The sequence below is a fragment of the Cyanistes caeruleus genome, chromosome 12 (genome assembly GCF_971803275.1).
Source record: "Cyanistes caeruleus chromosome 12, bCyaCae1.hap1.1, whole genome shotgun sequence".
Lineage (NCBI taxonomy): Eukaryota > Metazoa > Chordata > Aves > Passeriformes > Paridae > Cyanistes > Cyanistes caeruleus.
Window position 1 is genome coordinate 21446256 of NC_141712.1, and position 17759 is coordinate 21464014.

At 47.9% G+C, this 17759-nt stretch overlaps 1 protein-coding gene across 6 annotated transcripts in view; it reads left to right on the forward strand.

Annotated features, from left to right (window-relative positions):
• The window catches only part of ZFHX3 (zinc finger homeobox 3), a 487194-nt gene that overhangs the window by 326411 nt on the left and 143024 nt on the right, over positions 1–17759 (forward strand). For 3 of the 6 annotated variants that reach the window (XM_086848088.1, XM_086848084.1, XM_086848089.1), the window contains one exon: positions 12597–12670. The exons of the other annotated variants lie outside the window; for them this stretch is intronic. The gene's annotated coding sequence lies outside the window, so the exon portion shown is untranslated. The remainder of the gene's footprint in view (positions 1–12596; positions 12671–17759) is intronic. 6 annotated transcript variants of the gene reach the window in all.

The following is a 17759-nucleotide window of genomic DNA, read 5'->3' on the forward strand; positions in this document are numbered from 1 at the left end:
GGGTGACAGGGCAATGAGCTCCCATGCACATCTCCACAGCCATGGGACATTTTCACCCACCTTCCACACAGGAGCCAGCAGGACACGCCTCAGGAACACCTGGATCTCTGAGGAAGCTTTTCCAGAACACAGAGCCCATCAAGGCACGTCTGGATGCTGCAGCCATACCAGGATACACAACTTCCCAATAATCTTGGGTATCACAATTATGGTCTGTATTGCTTTAAGGCCCCTAGAACATTGCATGTAATTATAAATGAGTGATTTCTACTGGGCCATGATGACTGGGAGTGACCAGGGTCTGTGCTGCTGGAAGTGGTTGGGCACTCTGAGTTGAAGCACCCTGGGTTATCAATTTTGGTTTAAACCTTGCATTTCATCTTGGATCATCTTGTATTAGTCAGGGCTGTGTGAAAAGCAGAGGTGTTTGAAAGGTGACAGCCTGCACAGCTTCCTCCCTTTAGTTATTTAAAAAAACAGAAATCTTTTATCTTTATCTTTATCTTTAATAAAAATTAAAGATACCAAATTTACAGAGTATGTTAATACAGCAAATTCTTCAGCATTCTGCTGCAGGTGTTCTGCTGATGTGTTTCAGAGCAGATTCAGGCAGGAAGGACCCTTTAAGGATTGTTGCTGTTGTTGCTGCCCAGCCCAGGCTCCAGAAACAGGCAGGGAGAAATATTATTTCCAAGCATTTTAACTTACTGCCTGAGAGAAAACAAGTGTCAGTGGCTGTGTGCTGTGCCAGCCCTTCCTCAAAGCTGGGGACTCAAAGTGCTTGGGGATGCCAGGTCTGTCACCAAAAGTTCAGTGCCATCCCCAGCCCGGGCCAGTCCCCACCACTGCTCATCTGACCTTGGTCTCTGCCTGCTGGGAGTCCCTGGGCAACCTTTGCTTCATCCCCCTTTTCCTTTCAAACCTCACCTTGGACCTCACCTGCTTCCCTCCAAACGTGACACCCTGGCTTCCCCCAGTGACTTTGCCAAGACTGCCTGGCATCCAGAGCAGGCTTTAGTGCATGGAAAGCAACTAAAGACATTAGAATTAAATTCTTTCTTGCAAACTTCTAGGCATAAAAGATGCCATTGTGCAGTGGGGACCCAACCCCGTCACATCCACCTGTGATCCTGCATCTCCTGTCAGGGCAAGGGTCATCCATGAGGAATGGCATTTGGCTTTTGGTGGATGAATTTCTCCTTGCATCCTTGCCTTTCTTTCCGCTCTGTACACAATTCCAAGCCCCAAAGCAAATGAACCTCCTGTACATTTGCAAGCTGAGGCTCCCTGAGGTTTTACAAGGTGCTCAGCCCCAGCATGGCGCTGGTGGAACGGAGGGGCCCATCGGGGTCAGTCTGCTGGAACAGGGGTCAAACAAGTCTCTTGGGATGGTGTCTAAGATTCCTATCAGGATCTTCTCTGTCTGGGAATATTTCAGCCTAGAGAGGGAAGCAGCAATGCTCTTTGACACGCTCTCTAGTGTAAGCTCCATCAAAGGGAAAACAGGCAAAATGATGCTGGGACAGGGAACAGGAACTTCAAACTCTTCCTTAAATGTCAGTGAGGAACGTATCATCTGGGCGTAGCCTGTGTGGAAAAATGAAATAATCTGCAAACAGCCTGGATAAAGGGTACAAATGTTAAAAATACACTTAATGCTATAAAATAAGAGTGGGTGCTGCAAGCTGTGGCATGCTTTGGCTTTCAGGAAGCACAGCCCTGAAGAAGTACAAAAGGCCTTTAGTTTGAGGTAATGAGGTGCATCTAATTATATTTAAGAAAGAACATCAAGAACTGCTTAAGAATACACTACCCACCCTTTTCTTTTCACCAGGGCTAGGCAGAATCCCAGTCCTGAGACACCGTTATTTTATAAAGGGTGAGGATTTCAGAGAAGAAAACAAGGTTATTTTCCCATAACTGTGGGAAAAAAAATGGCAAAGTCTTTCTTGTCTGTTCTCTTCTTCCTCTCAATAACTCCCATTAGGGGAGGGAAAGAAAAAAACACAACAAAAAACAAGCAGGCCAAAATAAGCCTGGCCGTCATGAGAAATGAAGGCTGTCAGAGTGACATCTGACACCGGCGGGCCACAGCTGAAGAACAAGGGAAAAGTTTTCGGACGACTGTCACTGACCCATAGTCCCTCGCTCCTAACCTTGCTCTCCAACATATGTTTCTCATTTCCTTGCTTATAGCTGGCCCAAGCTAATGATATGTGTTTTGGCAGTCCTCCCGTGCTTGGCATAGTGCCTGCCTTGTTCTCATTGTCTCCGCTACTTACAGAAACCCCTTTCTCCGTCTTTCTCTCTCTCTCTCTCAGAAAATCAGCTTTGTACAACTGCAAGTATGCAAAGCAGCTCTTGCTGCCCGAGCTACCATCTCCCAGCTCCTCCGTGTCCCCAGCCCTGCAGCAGCGGCCGGACACGCTGGCAGAAGCGCAGGGAAGCTGCCGCGAGCAGGACTCGGGCTGGGTGGAAACAGTGGAAAATCAAACATATTGGCCCATTTGAGCCTTGCTAAAAATACAGGGAGCAGAGCTATTCTGAGGGACGATGGCATGGGAAAGCTGTGCCTGGAATCCCGTGTCGCTCCGAGCAGACAGGGCTGTCAAGCAGACGTGGGAAGGGGAACGCAGTCCGGCCCCAGGGCAGAGGGCACCGCGCCCGGCAGACAGCAGGGCGGCACTGAGCGGGGCTGGGGGCTGCCGGCACCGCTCCTTGCTGGCTGCAGCGGGGTGGTGCTGGGCACACACAGAACACACGTTCTGCAGGGCAGCCACTGCCTTCCCTGGGGTGGGGACCGCACCTGGGAGCGAGTTCGGGTCGTGCCTGGATCCCGCACCTCGAGCGCTGCCGGTTCGGAGCACGGGACGGCGCTGGGGGCACTGCTGGATCCCAACGCGTGGATATCTGATCTGTGGCGGCATGAGGGACTCTGTCCCGGGCATCCAAACAAAAGGCCACCCCTTCTTCATGAGGCGCAAAGCACCCAAGTGGCAGCAGTGAGCAGCAGCTCCAGGCTACAGAGCAGCTCTGCCCCAAAGCTGTTTGATTTCTCCTCATAACTTTCCCCATACCAGAAAATGCAATTTATATCTTATATATCTTATATATCTTATATATCTTATATATCTTATATATCTTATATATCTTATATATATATCTTATATATCTTATATATATCTTATAGTCTGGGCAGTGTTCTGGGCACCCTGACTAAAAGCACAGGTTTTTAGAAACCGGTTTCTTTAACATGTGCTTTTTTCTAGACATAGGAATATATGGTTGTATTATATACATTTACTTTTCAAAGGCTCTATCACGTTTGTCCTCTGTATATTTATCTTCTACATATAAATGTTCTCAGTTGGTGTGCAGACTAACTTTATTTTGTGCTAGCAGAGACAGGGTGGTGGTGGTGATGTAAAAGCCAGTGTGTCGCACTCAGTTACATCAGTGTACAGCAGGCGTTCTGTAGGATTTTGAATGCAATGTGATGGTTTTTAGGCTGTTACCACTGTTTTTGTATCCAGGGCAGGGTGAAGGACTCACACTGATAAATCATCAAGAATTAATCTCTGACAAGAAGAAAGCCGTGCCATCATTTTAAAGACACCGAGTCAGTTAATTCCAGCCACTCCTCTTGTGTTTGGTCCAAAATATTTATCTTCATTTTTGAAAGAGGGAACAGCAGAATTTCAGCAGTGAACTCATCCTCAGCATGATGAAAGTGAAACTTTAATTTTTCCTTCTTTCCTCCTCTCTTTTCTGACACTGTCATCCACTTTAGTGCCTGCTCTTTTAGAGCCTGGTGCCGTGTCACCGAAGTTAATGGGAGATTTTCCATGCGCATTGTCTGGGAGCAGGAGCAGGCCATTACCAGGGCTCGTCACCCCCGCACCACATTCAGCTGTTTCCTCTTTGTTCCTGCTCCTTGTAGCAAGGTCAGTGCTGAACACTTTTCATTCTTCCCCTGCTCTATCCACAGACACCGCTTCTCACACGGGAACTGCACTTGCGCTCTGTGATCTCGGGCGCTGACTGCAGTGACCCCCTGTTTCTGTCCTTCCTGGTTATTGGGGTGTAATTTGAGTGAAAAGGGACCTTTGGAGGTCACCTTGTCCAAACCCCCACTGAAAGCAAGGCCAGCAGAAATCAAGCTGCCGAGGGCCCTCTCCAGTGGGGCATTAAAACCTCAGCAGCCTCTCTGGGCCCCTGTACCTCTTTTTGACTGATTCCATTGAAGATTAGTTTGTGTGTCACCCCTGACTGCACGCCCCACCAGGACCTGCCTCCATCCCCTTTATGCCATTGCTGCACAGGTTGTTTCCCAGGCAGTTCCTCTGATCCCCTCCCACCTGCCCAGTGTTCCTGCAGCGTGCTCCGAGTCTCTGTGCATCCATCTCCCAGCATCACGGGCCAGGGAGCCAGCTGGAGCCAGCAGACACCTTGTCCTGTGCTCCAAGGGTCCCCCATGAGCAGCACTCCCGAGGCTCTAGGGTGTCACACCGTCCAAGGGCCAGGAGTTGTCAGGCTCTGTCTCGGAGTGATCCCAAAGGCAGCTGATTGCCCTGTGGGACCTGAAGCACCTCTGCATTCTGTCCTTCTTCATTCTGCCCTTATCTCCCCAGTAAATCTCTGACTGAATATAAATCCAGAACCACTCGCCAGGTTTTAGGACTGCTTCTTTAGGGGTTCTGCAGGATACAGACAGGACATTTGCATTTGGAGTCCTGTGAGTTCTACAGGCAAGGAAAGAAAGACACACCAAGATCTTTTTAAGGCACATAATGAGAGAAAGGGGCAGGAGAATTGTCTCTCAGAGCACCACGTGGGCTGTTTGGTGGCAGCAGGTTTGCTGGGTGAGGCTGGGCCAGGTGTGTGTGCAGGGCGCTTCTCCCGGCCTGGGGCGGCTGCGCAGGTGCTGTCCAGGGCAGGGCGGGAGAGCTGGTGTTTAAATGGTTAAACTATCACCACATTTGGCTGTCTTGGGTTTCTCATAAACATTCAGCAAAGCACTTTCATTCAATCACACATATTAACTACTTAAGTTCCCCTCTCCAAGGATGTGGATTGTTATTTTATGCCAAATGTGCTGTAATTAAGTTTGACATAAGCACATGGATTAAATATGTGGTTTGGTGGGCAAATGGGAGATGGCTTTTCCTTCTGGCCATATGGAGGATGCAGCCACATGATGTGAGGCGGAGGGAAAGGATTCTTTACTCTTTATTTTATTTGGTGGTGTTTCTTTTATTAAAATTGCTCAGATTAATCAGCCAGTACCAAGAACATCAGTGTTCAACCACTTTAGGAAGAAGGGAACACCGAGTGTTGCCCTGGCTTTCTCCATGCACTCCCTATGAAATACAAGGATATATAGATGTCTGCATACAGGGATATGTTAGGGATATACTGGATAATAATAGATTGTTTGTGATTGTCAGTGATTTTTTTTCCTGGGACTGACCACATGGTTGGTTTTAATTGTCCAACCCCAGGAAGAGCACTGTGCCTTGCAGTGGGGTAACACTGGTGTGCACTTGTAAGTTATGGCTTGCAATGATAGAGACCTCACTTGAGGGCCTTGACCTCATCATCATTATTATTATTATGATTACTACTACTACATCCTACTTTAATGTCAATAGCATCTACACCAGGACATGGTTGTCATGGTGCTTGCCACTAAGCTCATGAGAAAACTTGACATTTATTCCATAAATAATACTGTCTAGTTTAAGGCCAAATAAAACTGATGATAGAAAAAACACAGAGGTAAGGAGATGAGGAAGAGGAAGATAACACCCTTATGATCAGTGTGCCCAGGAAAGGATCATTTCAAATTAAACACTGCACTGTAGGTGCCTGAGGAAAACAAACTTTCTATGTTCCTTTACATGTTCCTCCTCTCCTATGGAAGGTAGTTGTATAGTCCATTATTATTTGTATAATTATTTGTATGAATTTATTGAATAATTATTTCATTTCCCAATTCTCTGTATATCAGCAGCTTTGCTGTCATTTCAGTTCCTGAATTCTGCCATCTGATGTAACATCTTGTACCTCTTTGTTTAGAAACTGACCTTTTGTTCAGCAGACCAAAGCTATTGACAGTTTTGTGTGTGCAGCATTAAGTGCTGCAAAGGGACCTGATTTTCAGGCAGTTGGTGTTACCTGGTGGCTCAAACTGCTGTGCCTGGGGCAAGGGCGCAGGTGGATGCTGGACACCTGCAGGGGAGCACTGCAGTCCTTGGTTTGTGAGGGATAACGAGGTTCTTGCCCCAAAGGGGCATCACCAAGTGGAGGAGCCCCCTGCAAGGCTTCTGGCAGGGCTCCAGCTCTCAGTGGTGCTAAGATCCAAGTGAGTCATTCCTCTTTGCCTGGCCTTCCTGGACATTTCCTCTCAGACCTCCACTTGCTTCAAGTATTGTAGGCAAAGACCATCCCATGGAGTGTTTGGTTTTCAGCTCTGAATGGAGGGCTGGAGGCTTTTCTCATCGCTCTCCTTTGGGAAATTTGGGCTTGTCACACCTTTACAACATTGCCATAAGTGAGATTTGGTGATCTAAGATTCCACAATGAAAGTTGCTGAGAAAATTCAAACCAACAGTTACTTACAGTGCAATCCTTCATCTCTTTGCAGGCACATGGTCAGTGTTACCTTCTATTGCACACTCTGCTTAGTCCTGGGTACTTCTAAAGGTCCTGCAGCCAAAGTTCCTCCCAAGCCTTTCAGAGACTTTCCCATTTCTCGAAGACATATTAAGGATTAGCCAGAAGCTTCTGAAGAGTTTCCAAACGATTCTTTTAAAATTATTAGATACAAGTGTTCAGAGCTGGTGATTTAAAAATCTTTATATTTAACAGATGCTACTTAACCTACACCTTTACTGTTACATGACCTTGATTATATATTTACATCAACCACTTTGATTACAGATGTACACCAGGAATGTTTTACTCCACAGTTATTGACACTTTTCCCTTCTCTGTTTAGTAACGGTTAATTATTGCACATAATAATCAATTATTTGAATTTATCGTATCAAAGGTGAACTTTAGAACTCTCAGGTTTATTGTTTGTGAGGGTTCTGTGGGTAGTGCTTGACACAGCTGGCTCTTCTTATAAGTTGTTCACACCCATCAGCTTTGGCTCATACTGATCATCACAGATGTTTCCTTGTTTAATTTGTTGTACTTTGATTCCTGTTTTTTATAGCTGCTTTCATATCCTCTTTTAGAAGAGATGTATAAACTTCCTTGTGAAGAGAAATTTGCAGCTTTTGGGGCACCAAATGAATTGTCCTTAGATCTGGGTTTTCACAGGCAGTTTTCAGGTTATTTGCTCAGTTCCACACAGGTGTCTTTAGGCTTGGGAGAGTTACTCCTTTCAAACACGTGGGAATAGCACTGTGTGGGTTTTTTGAGGAACATAACCAGTCTTGTCTCTGCATTTAACCCACTCGGGCTTTGCTCAGTAGGATGAGGGGCCAGTGGTCCCATTATGGCAGGGGACACAGCACAAGTCACATCCATTTCTCAGTGACCTTCCACCCGCTCCCTCTGGGACTTTTTTTTCCTTTTTCTTTTACTGGAAATGGCTGAAAGCAAAGCCCAAACATTTAAACATGACACTATAAAACCAGCTCCTGTGCTCTACGAGTACCCAATGGTTTCTGTACATTTACATTGAGAATCCTGGTGAAACCTCCAGAAACATTTCCCTGCAGCTGGCAAAGGCAGGCTGGAGAAATGTTCCTGAGCCTCTGTGGAGGATTTGCTGGTGGCAGCTGAAGCTGGGGCTGCTGGCCCAGGCTGGACACGGCAGCTCCGAGGGCACAGGGCTGGACAGGACCCGTGTGCCTGGCTCAGAGCCAGCAGGGCCAGGGCCCTGCCCCAGGTCCCTCTGCTCTGACACGTGTTTGGCTGGAGCTGGGCAAGGAGGGAGTTGGTTTGTTGCTCCAGCACAGCCCCGTGCCTGTGGGTGTTGGCTGAAATGTTGATGTCAGCCCAAAGAAGGGATTTTGGCTGCATGGATGGGTCAGTGCAGTGTGGAGCTGGAGGGTCTCAGCATCAGACAGCTGGTACCACGTGTCCCCACTGCTAAACAGTCTGGGCCCCTGTGAGCCCGGCCCAGGGCCTCTCCAGCATCCTTTGGGTTTGGTCCATCTGAAGCGACCTGAAGGTCACCTGGGGTTTGTGTGTGACTCGTGCCCACTGTGGCTGTTCCTGGGAGAGCAGAACCCGTGGGTGGGCACCGTGATTTCCTGAGTGATGTCAGTGTCATCCCTGTGAGAGTTGGAGCAATCAGAGGTATCTCAGGACTTCTTACGCTTGTGCATCTCATCTTTATCTCTTCAGACCTACGCTGAAGTTCCCTTAAAGAAAACGCAGACTTGGGGTTTATTTTCTTTCTAACTTTCTTTGAAGTTTCCAATGGCAATGAGGAGAATGTGCTGACTCATTCAGAGGGACCTGCCAGGGGGTGTCACCAGGGTCATTCCAGGTCTCTCACCTAGGACACAGACCTACAGGGCTGTTCTTGTAGAGACCAGAGACGCAGACTCACTCTTACAGGAGGTGGTGTTTCAGAACCCCAGCAACTAACATCAGCTCCAACCCTACTGACTGCTGGCACTTGCTTTGTGTGATATAAAACAGGATCATTTCCAGCTCTTAAGTATTGAAAAATTATTGAAAACCTCCTCTGTTTGCTTACTGGTCAATGTTTAATCGTAGGTAAATATTCCCCAGAAAGCCAGCAGGTTATCATTGAAGTCTAGCAAACTGCTGCTTTAGACAGAGGGGTGGGATTGTGTTCAGGTTTGTGACATGCACACACGGGCAAAGGGACCAGGGATGGCAGAAGTGGCATGTGTCCTGGGACTGTTGTTGTGATGGGTTTATTGCCATTGGCACAGGTGTTGGTGATGAGCTGTGGCACAAGGCGGGTGAGAACCTGGCCCTCAGCTCGTCTGAGCCCCAGAACTGGTGTGAGCACTGGGGAAGTGCTGAAAGAGGAACAGGAAACAGATGGGAGATGAGATTTCTTAGAATGCCTCAAATTTCTGCGAGTTTCCAGGCCAGTCCCACACCTGGGACAGGCAGGGCAGCCCTGAGCTGGTGTCTTTACACAGGGGTGCAAGGACAGAACCAGAACAGAGAGACTGAACTCCCAGCCAACAAAGTGAACACAAGAAGCATTTCTCTAATCCTCTGGGGTTTTGAAAACAAATGTAAATATTTTAACCCTCTTCTTTTGTGTCAGAGGGTGAGGGGTTCATCAGGAGGAGAGGAGAGGAGAGGAGAGGAGAGGAGAGGAGAGGAGAGGAGAGGAGAGGAGAGGAGAGGAGAGGAGAGGAGAGGAGAGGAGAGGAGAGGAGAGGAGAGGAGAGGAGAGGAGAGGAGAGGAGAGGAGAGGAGAGGAGAGGAGAGGAGAGGAGAGGAGAGGAGAGGAGAGGAGAGGAGAGGAGAGGAGAGGAGAGGAGAGGAGAGGAGAGGAGAGGAGAGGAGAGGAGAGGAGAGGAGAGGAGAGGAGAGGAGAGGAGAGGAGAGGAGAGGAGAGGAGAGGAGAGGAGAGGAGAGTCTGTGCGATAGCCCTGGGACAGCAGGGACACCCTGGGGACACCCTGGGGACACCCTGGGGACACCCTGGCCTCGGAGAAGCTGCTCCTCAGCCCCGATGCTCTGCCACAGGTTTTTCTCTAGCGATTGTGTTGGCAGTTTTATTTATATTTTCCTTCAGAGTGGAGCTGAGCTCTTTAACCACGAAGGGAAATTTAATCTTTTTGCTGATAAGACGGTAAAATACTGCAATCCGGCTGACCTCCTGAAACCAGATCCAAACAGCAGGGCTGTCCAAAACTCCGAGGCACCCCTCCCCCTGGGCCGGGAGCATTTCCCCGGTGACCCCCGGCAGGAGCATCCTTTGAACACATCCCGGAGAGCTTGGATTGCCCAGCTCTGCGGGCCGGGGCTCCGGGCAGCTCCGCACAGCTCCAAGGCAAAGCTCCCTCCTCCCCCGCCGGCCCCTTTCATTTTCCTACAGCGTATTAAACCTCAAGACGTAGTTAACACTAATCCTGATTTATTTAGGATTTATCTGCATTATTAATTCCAGTCATGTTGTGAAAAAGTACCGAGGGTTCCAGTTTGTATGTAAACTTGTGCCGTTTTGCAGAGAGGTTTATTTCAATCTTCTCCTTGAAGTGATATTTTAGCCAAAATTTCAGACTTTCCCCTTTTAAAAACACTTCAGATGGAAGCTAGCCATAATAATTTGGTTTATTGTTATTTTTTTCCCCCACAGTAAATACCCTCTTGGACTATTTTATGCATTAATCTGGATTTGATGTGGATTTAAACATTTACAATGCAAAATAATTTGGGTTAAAAATAATCCCCCTTGATAAAGCTAAAAAACCCCCCCAACTGTCACCATCTCTGACAGCCAGACATCGGCGATCCTTGAATATGCAGATGAAGGTGAGGAGAAGCCTGGGAGCAGGAGCGAGCGGGGCTGCTTTTGATGGCCCGGTCAATCAAAGATGCCTTGCCCGAGGATTGTGGATCCTGATCCAGCAGGGCCCCGAGCTCAGTGTGTGCCGCAGGTCTGGCTGCCCGGGCTGCGCTTCTGTGTGGGAGAGCATCCCTGCGGGACCTGTGTGGGTGGTGGTGGTGCCCACCCCAGATTTCTGGTTCAGGCCTTTCATTGGGAGCGGTGCCAGAGTTCATTTTGCCCGTTCTCCTCTCTGAGGCTGTGATGCTGCTGCTCCTCACACTCCTCGTCAGGTATTCCCAACCAGACTGCCAGACCTAGAGGGAACAATATTCCAGGGTATTCATTTGTTTCCTGGGTAGGCACCTGGGACACCAGCATCTCTTGATGATCTCTGTGTGCAGGAACAACTGAACAGCTTCCTGGGAGAAAAATCCACTGAGGACTGATGAAAGTGGGACAATCTTGTAGTTCAGAAAGTCCTTTAGCCTGAAGTTATTAGTGACAGCAGCACTGTCTGCCCACTGATTCCATACTCCTGCCTGCAGAACTGTTACTGGTCCCTGCTGATGACAGGACATTGGCTAGACGGACGTTTAATTTAATTTATCTTCTTATAATCTCTTAACTAATGCGGAAATGGGATGTATATGGTTTGGTTACAATCTTTTTCCAGTATAACAGAAATCCATAAGGAATATCCCCTCATTGCATGTTTGTAGTCACCACCACGGTACCTGTCCCAGGCCTTTGTGGGGTCACCAGGGCTTTCTGCTCAGGCTGGGAAGGGCAGAGCTGGCACAGGGGGCTGAACCTGCAGACTGGAGATTCATCCTGGGGGAGTCATCCTGGGGAAAGCCCAGCTCTGTGGGGTCCTTGAGGCAGCTCTCCAGCTGCTGTCAGCCCCTTCCATCACCTCCTGGGCTGGCTGTTTTCCAATAAAACCAATGTCCTTAGCCCTGGGTACGGCTGGCAGCGGGAGGGTGGCTTTGTCTCTTCCCTCCTGCAATTTGAGGACAGTGTTGGCTCACACTCTGTTAGCAGGCAGACCCTGCCCCCTGACCCTGGCACTGACCCTGAGCCTGGGTGGACGGGGGGTCACAGTGGCTCAGTGCATTCCAGGCTGGGGCCAGGTTGCCCACCAGGCTGGTGGCCGGGCAGTTGTCCCCGTGCCCAGCACCGTGTGTGCCACTGTGGGAGCGAGGGGTCAGCTGCAGGTTGGGAAGGGGAGGCACTGAGCACGATCAGGCTCTCAGCAGGGAGTCATTGCACACTTCAGAATGCCCCAGTGGAAATCAGGAGTGTCCATCCAGGAGCTGGGTGCAGGACTGTGGCAGAGGATTGCAGGACACTCCAGGTCCAGGCTCAAACATGAACAGCATGAGACACCGCAGGGATGCTGGTGCCTGTGTTGTGTCCACACCAGCCAGCCTGGACACTCCCTGTTGTGGGAACACCCCTGTTCCACAGTGGGTTTCATTCTGGGCAGCTGCAGACCCGCTGCCACAGGACAGCCTGGGATGATCCCCCCAGAAGTCTCAGAAGCCAGTCAGCTGGAAAAGGTATCCCTGTCCACACAAGTTCCACCCAAAGCGGGCTGTCTGACTCAAACTTCCAGTCACTTATCGGAGCTTTTCCCTGCTGAAGACTTGAAGGCCTCCCAGTCAATAAACACATTAGCTCACTAAACATGCGGATGCCTTTTCTTCTCTGGATTAACCCTTTGGGAGCTGGGGCTTCCATTGGATTTGTTAGGATATTGATCACAGATCATGTTTGCCTTTCAAACTCTGTTTCCGCGTTGGACCTGACAGATAGTTCCAGTGCTGAAGCCAAGCAGCAAATTCAGCGTGGCCACACAGAGAAGGAGCTTTGGGAACCCCCCACGTTGGGCAGAGACCCCTTCTGGAGCCCCCCAGGGAACCACTCACCTCACCAAGAGTGACTTGTTCTTATAGGGAGCTGCTAATTAAGCAAATACTGAAATGTTAAACAATGTCACATAAATGTCTATTTTCAGTATTAGCAAAAATTGTATTAAATTAAAATGCACTTTAGCCTAATTTAGCTCTTCTTCCCCTACTGAACATCACAGGCCCTTGCAGTGAATGTCTGTAACTGTGCATGGAATGGAAAAGGAGCCCAGCTGAGCCAGCCCCACTGCTCTGGGTAAGAACACATTAAAGGAGCTCTTAGAGAATGATTTAGAAGAAACTTTGCAAAATGGAAAGGTCATATTTTATGACCCTGCTGACCCAAGTGGATGCAAAAATATCAGAATTAGTGACCTAGAAGAAAGCAGATCTGGCTTTTTAATAGGTGTGGTAACCTTACCCTCTCATTCCCAATCGCCTGAGAATCTGGAGTAAAATGTCTCTGGCTTTGGCTTTGTTAAGGCTCTTCCCCATCGCACCTCTCATGTGTGTCAGAGTCCTTCCTTACACACTCTCTTGAAAATGCTGCTGCACCTGCCTGGCTGAGAACTGGGCAAAGCAGGTGTCGAGTTCCCTTTAATCTGGACCATATTCTCAGGTTTTTGAGCTCCTGGTAAATCCTCCTCTTGTATAACTTTGCTGTTCCTGTGCAGATACTGCCTTCTCCTGCCACTCTAATAAGTTATATCAAGTCTGCGTGCTTTGGTTTTAGGCCTGTCTGTTAGACTTGCTAAGATCTTCTCTTTTTTCCATCTAGTTGAGGATTTCATAGTTTTTCCTCTTTTTATACTTTTTTTGAAGAAGGATTTTTCAAAATTCTGCTGTGGACTGCATGTGAGCCGTGCCTTTCCCAGACTGCCATACAAAGATAATCCTCTCACTGTACAACATCTAACTTTATCCTCTTTCTAGGCATTAAATTTAATAACAAAACCCACGAGAAGGTGGTATAAAAACTCATCCAAACCTTGCCTCCAGGCTTGGTTACCCTTATGGTTCCTTTAGCCCCTCTTTCCTCACACAGTTGCTCCCTTTCCATCCATGGGCTGCTGGCTGTAGCAGCACCTCCCTGTGCACATCAGCTGGCTTATCCTGAGGAGGAGGAGGAGGAACATCACTGTCTGATAAGGTAGAATTTTTCAGGCAAGGAATGCTGAAGTACTATAAATGCTTCTAGAAAAATCATGAGGTGTCACCCTGTAGTGCACAACTCAGAGCTCATGTGGTCCAAAAGGCAATTGTTACAAAACTCTCATTTAAGTGAAATATCTGTATTTTGTGAGTTTAGCATGCTGCCTCTTCTGTCCTGCCATGTTGTACAGGGATTTCTCCTAGATGGGATTTGGTTCTCGAGGTTATTCCTATGGTTCTTGTTAGCCTCTGTGTTTACTTTTTGATTTATTCTCATTTAGGCAGCTGAGATTTCTCTTTGTCTTCAGAATTCATGTAATGCGTTTGCATCATTTTCTGCATTGTGCACTGGGGAAATCATCAATTCAGCACACGGCCACACTGAAACAGCCACGCTGAAACTTTCTTTTAAAAGCTCGGTTCGCATGTGGAGCATGATGTTATTTACCACCCAACCCACCTGGCAGCATCCTCTGGAAATCCCTTAGTGTGCTGTCATGGCTGTGACTGAAAACTGTGCTGAAATCCATGAGGGAAAGGGTCTCTGTTTTAATACTCATGTCAGAGAAGAAGCTGATAAGAGTTACAGTTTAAAGAAGTTTTTCTAAGGCTGTGAATAACGAACCTTGCGGTGCTGCTGCCCATTTGCGGTGTCGCACGCAGGAAGCGGCGTCACTTCCCCATTCCCGCGGTGGTGACAGCTCCCAGCTCGTTTCGGGGCACGTTGTGAGGATCAGTTCACACTTCTCATCAGCTCTGGCATGTCTCTGGTTTGCTGCCATAGCAGCACAGGGCTTGCTCCAGGCGAGCCCACGGGGCCACCTGCCCTGCCCTCCCCATGGCCACGGCCTGCGCCCCTTCACCGGGAAGCAGAGCCTTACTCCTGCAGGGAGTATTTGCTTAAGAGGATTTCCTTTCTCATGCAGGGCCTGCAGTAGCCATGCCAATAAGGGTGGGAGCGATTATGAGAGACTGACTGCTGGAATATAATCCCTGTGTGCTGCTGGTTTGATCTGGGGAAGATTGCGTTTCGAAGGTAGCGGCTCATCCCGCGCCAGGAGCGGCGCTCCACCCGTAAATAGGGCTCTAATGAGATCCGACAGCCCTGATTTCTCTGGTGGTACAGTAAAACAACACGACCAGTGCTGATGGTTTGGGGTCCTGACCTTTAACAAGGACTCACGACACAGGGCAAACTGCCCAAGAGAGATGGAGGGGCAGGAGGCCAGGGGACAAGGTCGGTACATAATGAAGTGGTCAGCATTGGATTTCTGTCACTCACGGTGGTTAAGTACAACAGTGAGGGACTTCAGTAAGAGGAACTGTGAAAGAGCAGATGCAGGAATCACAGAGAGCAGGGGGTCTGGGGACGGTCAGTTACCTTCTGGTGCAAGCTCCAGCAGTCCCAGTGACTTTGGTAATGAAGAGGGTGAGGGCAGGCATCATGCAAAGACAGTGAGAGAGCAGGGAGGGAGCATGGAAGATTAAAGCAAACAGAGAAGGAAATCCAAGGGGACTGGCAGCGTGTGCACTGTGATCTGGTGCCAAGCTCCAGAGAGAGGAATGAAGCACCTGCAGCGGCAGAACAGTCTAGAGCAGAGGGGGCCGATGACGGAGCCCCTGCTCTGTCCAGCCAGCATTCCAGTGTCCCTGTCGTGGCAGCGTGGACACTCCTGAGCATGGCCCTGGCCCAGGACCTGCTTACACTGCCAGCCATGGAGCCCTGGGGGAGCAGTGCCCAGCCACACGTCCCCATCCCATGGGGATGGCTTCCATCCTCAGCCTGGGGACTTCTTTGGGGCCCCAGGTGTGGCTCGTCTCCTTTTAGTTCCTTTCTGCTGCTAGATCTAAATTTAGTGGGACTCTTAGCTAAGAAAACCAAAATACCCAAACCATTTGGTATCAGAGTACCTGGGGTGAATGCAAAGCACAAACAGTGAAATACAGAGGCAGCCAAGAGCTGTTATGAAGGAGGCACTGGCAGCTGATGGGGGTCTGAATTTAACATCTGGTTCCTTTTCAAGTGTCCTTCTCCAGACCTGAGTTCAATAGAAACGTTTCACAGCGATTCTGCTAATACATCCATGGAGACTTCAAGGGACAGAAATTAAATGTATTCACCCCAAATACAGAGGAATTCTGTTACTAAGCAGTAACCTCAAAATTCAGGTGACCAGAAACCAAAGTGAGAATGGAAAATCTGAACATGTTATTCATGTCCAGCATGGATGGGATGCTGTGTAGGATGCTAAAAGCAACTTAAACAGTACATGATGAGTAGGAAAATACATTTTAAAGCCACTTTAGATACAGTAGGCCAAGCTAGGCTTATTTACATGAAGAAAAACATAACATAGAATTTTAACACTGCTGATCCCTTGGGAGGTGTTTGGACTGCAGGGCCCACAAAGGACAGAACCAGTAATTCTGATGTGTACAGGAGTCCCTCATACAGAGGAAAATAACCTTTAGTCTCAGTGTAGGACTGTGAGAACTATCACAGAGAGCGAGCTGTGTTTGCAGTGGTTATGGTCAACGCCAGGTTTGTTCTTTTGCCAGTTTTTCTTTATTTGGGTGTTTTATTGGTTTTTTCTATTGTAAATGCAACCACTGAAGTCAGGCAGCCTATGAGAGAGGTGAATTGCTTGATTCCACAGCATTGTTTTAATTTGTCTTTGGATGAATTCTCATATGCTTTCATGAGAAAATCGCCCATTAGAAGCATTCATTTAATTTAAGAACAGTTGGGAGAGGAAGGGTTGGGATGACAGATGGAGACTGTGGGTGTCTTATAAGAGAGCAGAGCTTTTTGTGTTTATCTTTTTGTGGCACATAGTTGCTGTTCTCTGCTGCTTCCATTTTTTTAATCTGCACTTTTTTTGTGCAGTATTTCTTAGAAATCTCTTCTCTTTTGTGCTGGAAGTCTAATAGATTTTATTAGTTTTTCCTGTACTGTGTCAGCCTTAAAACATTCCAGTATAACAAAAAGCAGGGAGGTAGCCTGGTAGGGAAGCAGAGTGAAACAGGCTGGATTTCAGACTAGTTTGGAACTGCACAGAATTTAGCAGAAAAGGTACTGGAATTTCTTCCCTCACTGTCCAGCAATGGTACACATGGGCTGAAGGAGTTTTCTAGCTGTGCCAATGCCTTCACTTGAAGGTTCACTGTCAGAAAGTGGCTTAAATCTCACAGTTAACCTTTATTTAAATGTGTCTAGAAGTAAATGCAAGGTTTCCAAGCGTTCTCTTTAAAAGCCTGTACATAAGAGCTGTAGGATTTGTGGATGTCAGTGTGTCTGTCCGTGTCAGTGGCCCGGGCACTCCAGCCTGCAGCACCCACATGACAGCAAACCTGGGTATCGGTGTCAGGCAGGCACTGACAGCGCTCCTTGTTTTAAAAACACCCCAACATCAGCACATGCAGATACAAATAACTGTGTGCCGAGTCCAGCTGCTGACAATATTTTAGTCATCCAGTCCCTGGGTTGTAACTTACACCTCCTTTAACAGTCCTGAAATTGTGATGACAAATAACCTGTAAGCTGTGGTGCCTCTGCCTTGGGACTGCCAGGCCCTGCATGAAACTAATTAAAATTTAAAAGTAAAATTAACTCCTGTTAAAGGAAGATGGAAAACAGTGCAATGTTTGTTCAATATGCAACTTGCTTTGCTCTGCAATATAAGCAGCAGCCTATAAATACAGGGCAGAAATTTCAAGCATTAGTCTCACTTGTTCTCACCACGTTTCACATGAATTTATTTGCATCTCTGTGTGCTGTCCTGAGGTTTGCATTGAACAAAACAAACAAGGTGATGTGAGAAGCAAAGTGCATTTCTTAGATTTTTGTTACTTTTCCATGAAGTTTTTCTTACTGTGACCCAGTTTTTCCCTTACCCTTCACAATTTCTGAATGATTGGATCATTCTCCACTCTCCATTCTAATAACAAAACCTCTTTTCCAAGGCTCTGTCATTGCTTCCTTTGATTGCCACAGCCACTTCTTTCTGCTGCTACACATACATTTCAGTCCATAAAAAATACACCTTAGGAGTTTTCTTAGTATTTGATTTGTCTTTTTTATCCCTTCAGATCCCTTGTTCTTCCTCCATCCCTCCTTCCTAACAAGTCAGGTTTGTTCACCACCTCCAGCCCTTCCCCTGCCTGTTTTAGGTTCATGTTCCTGCAGTCTCTCC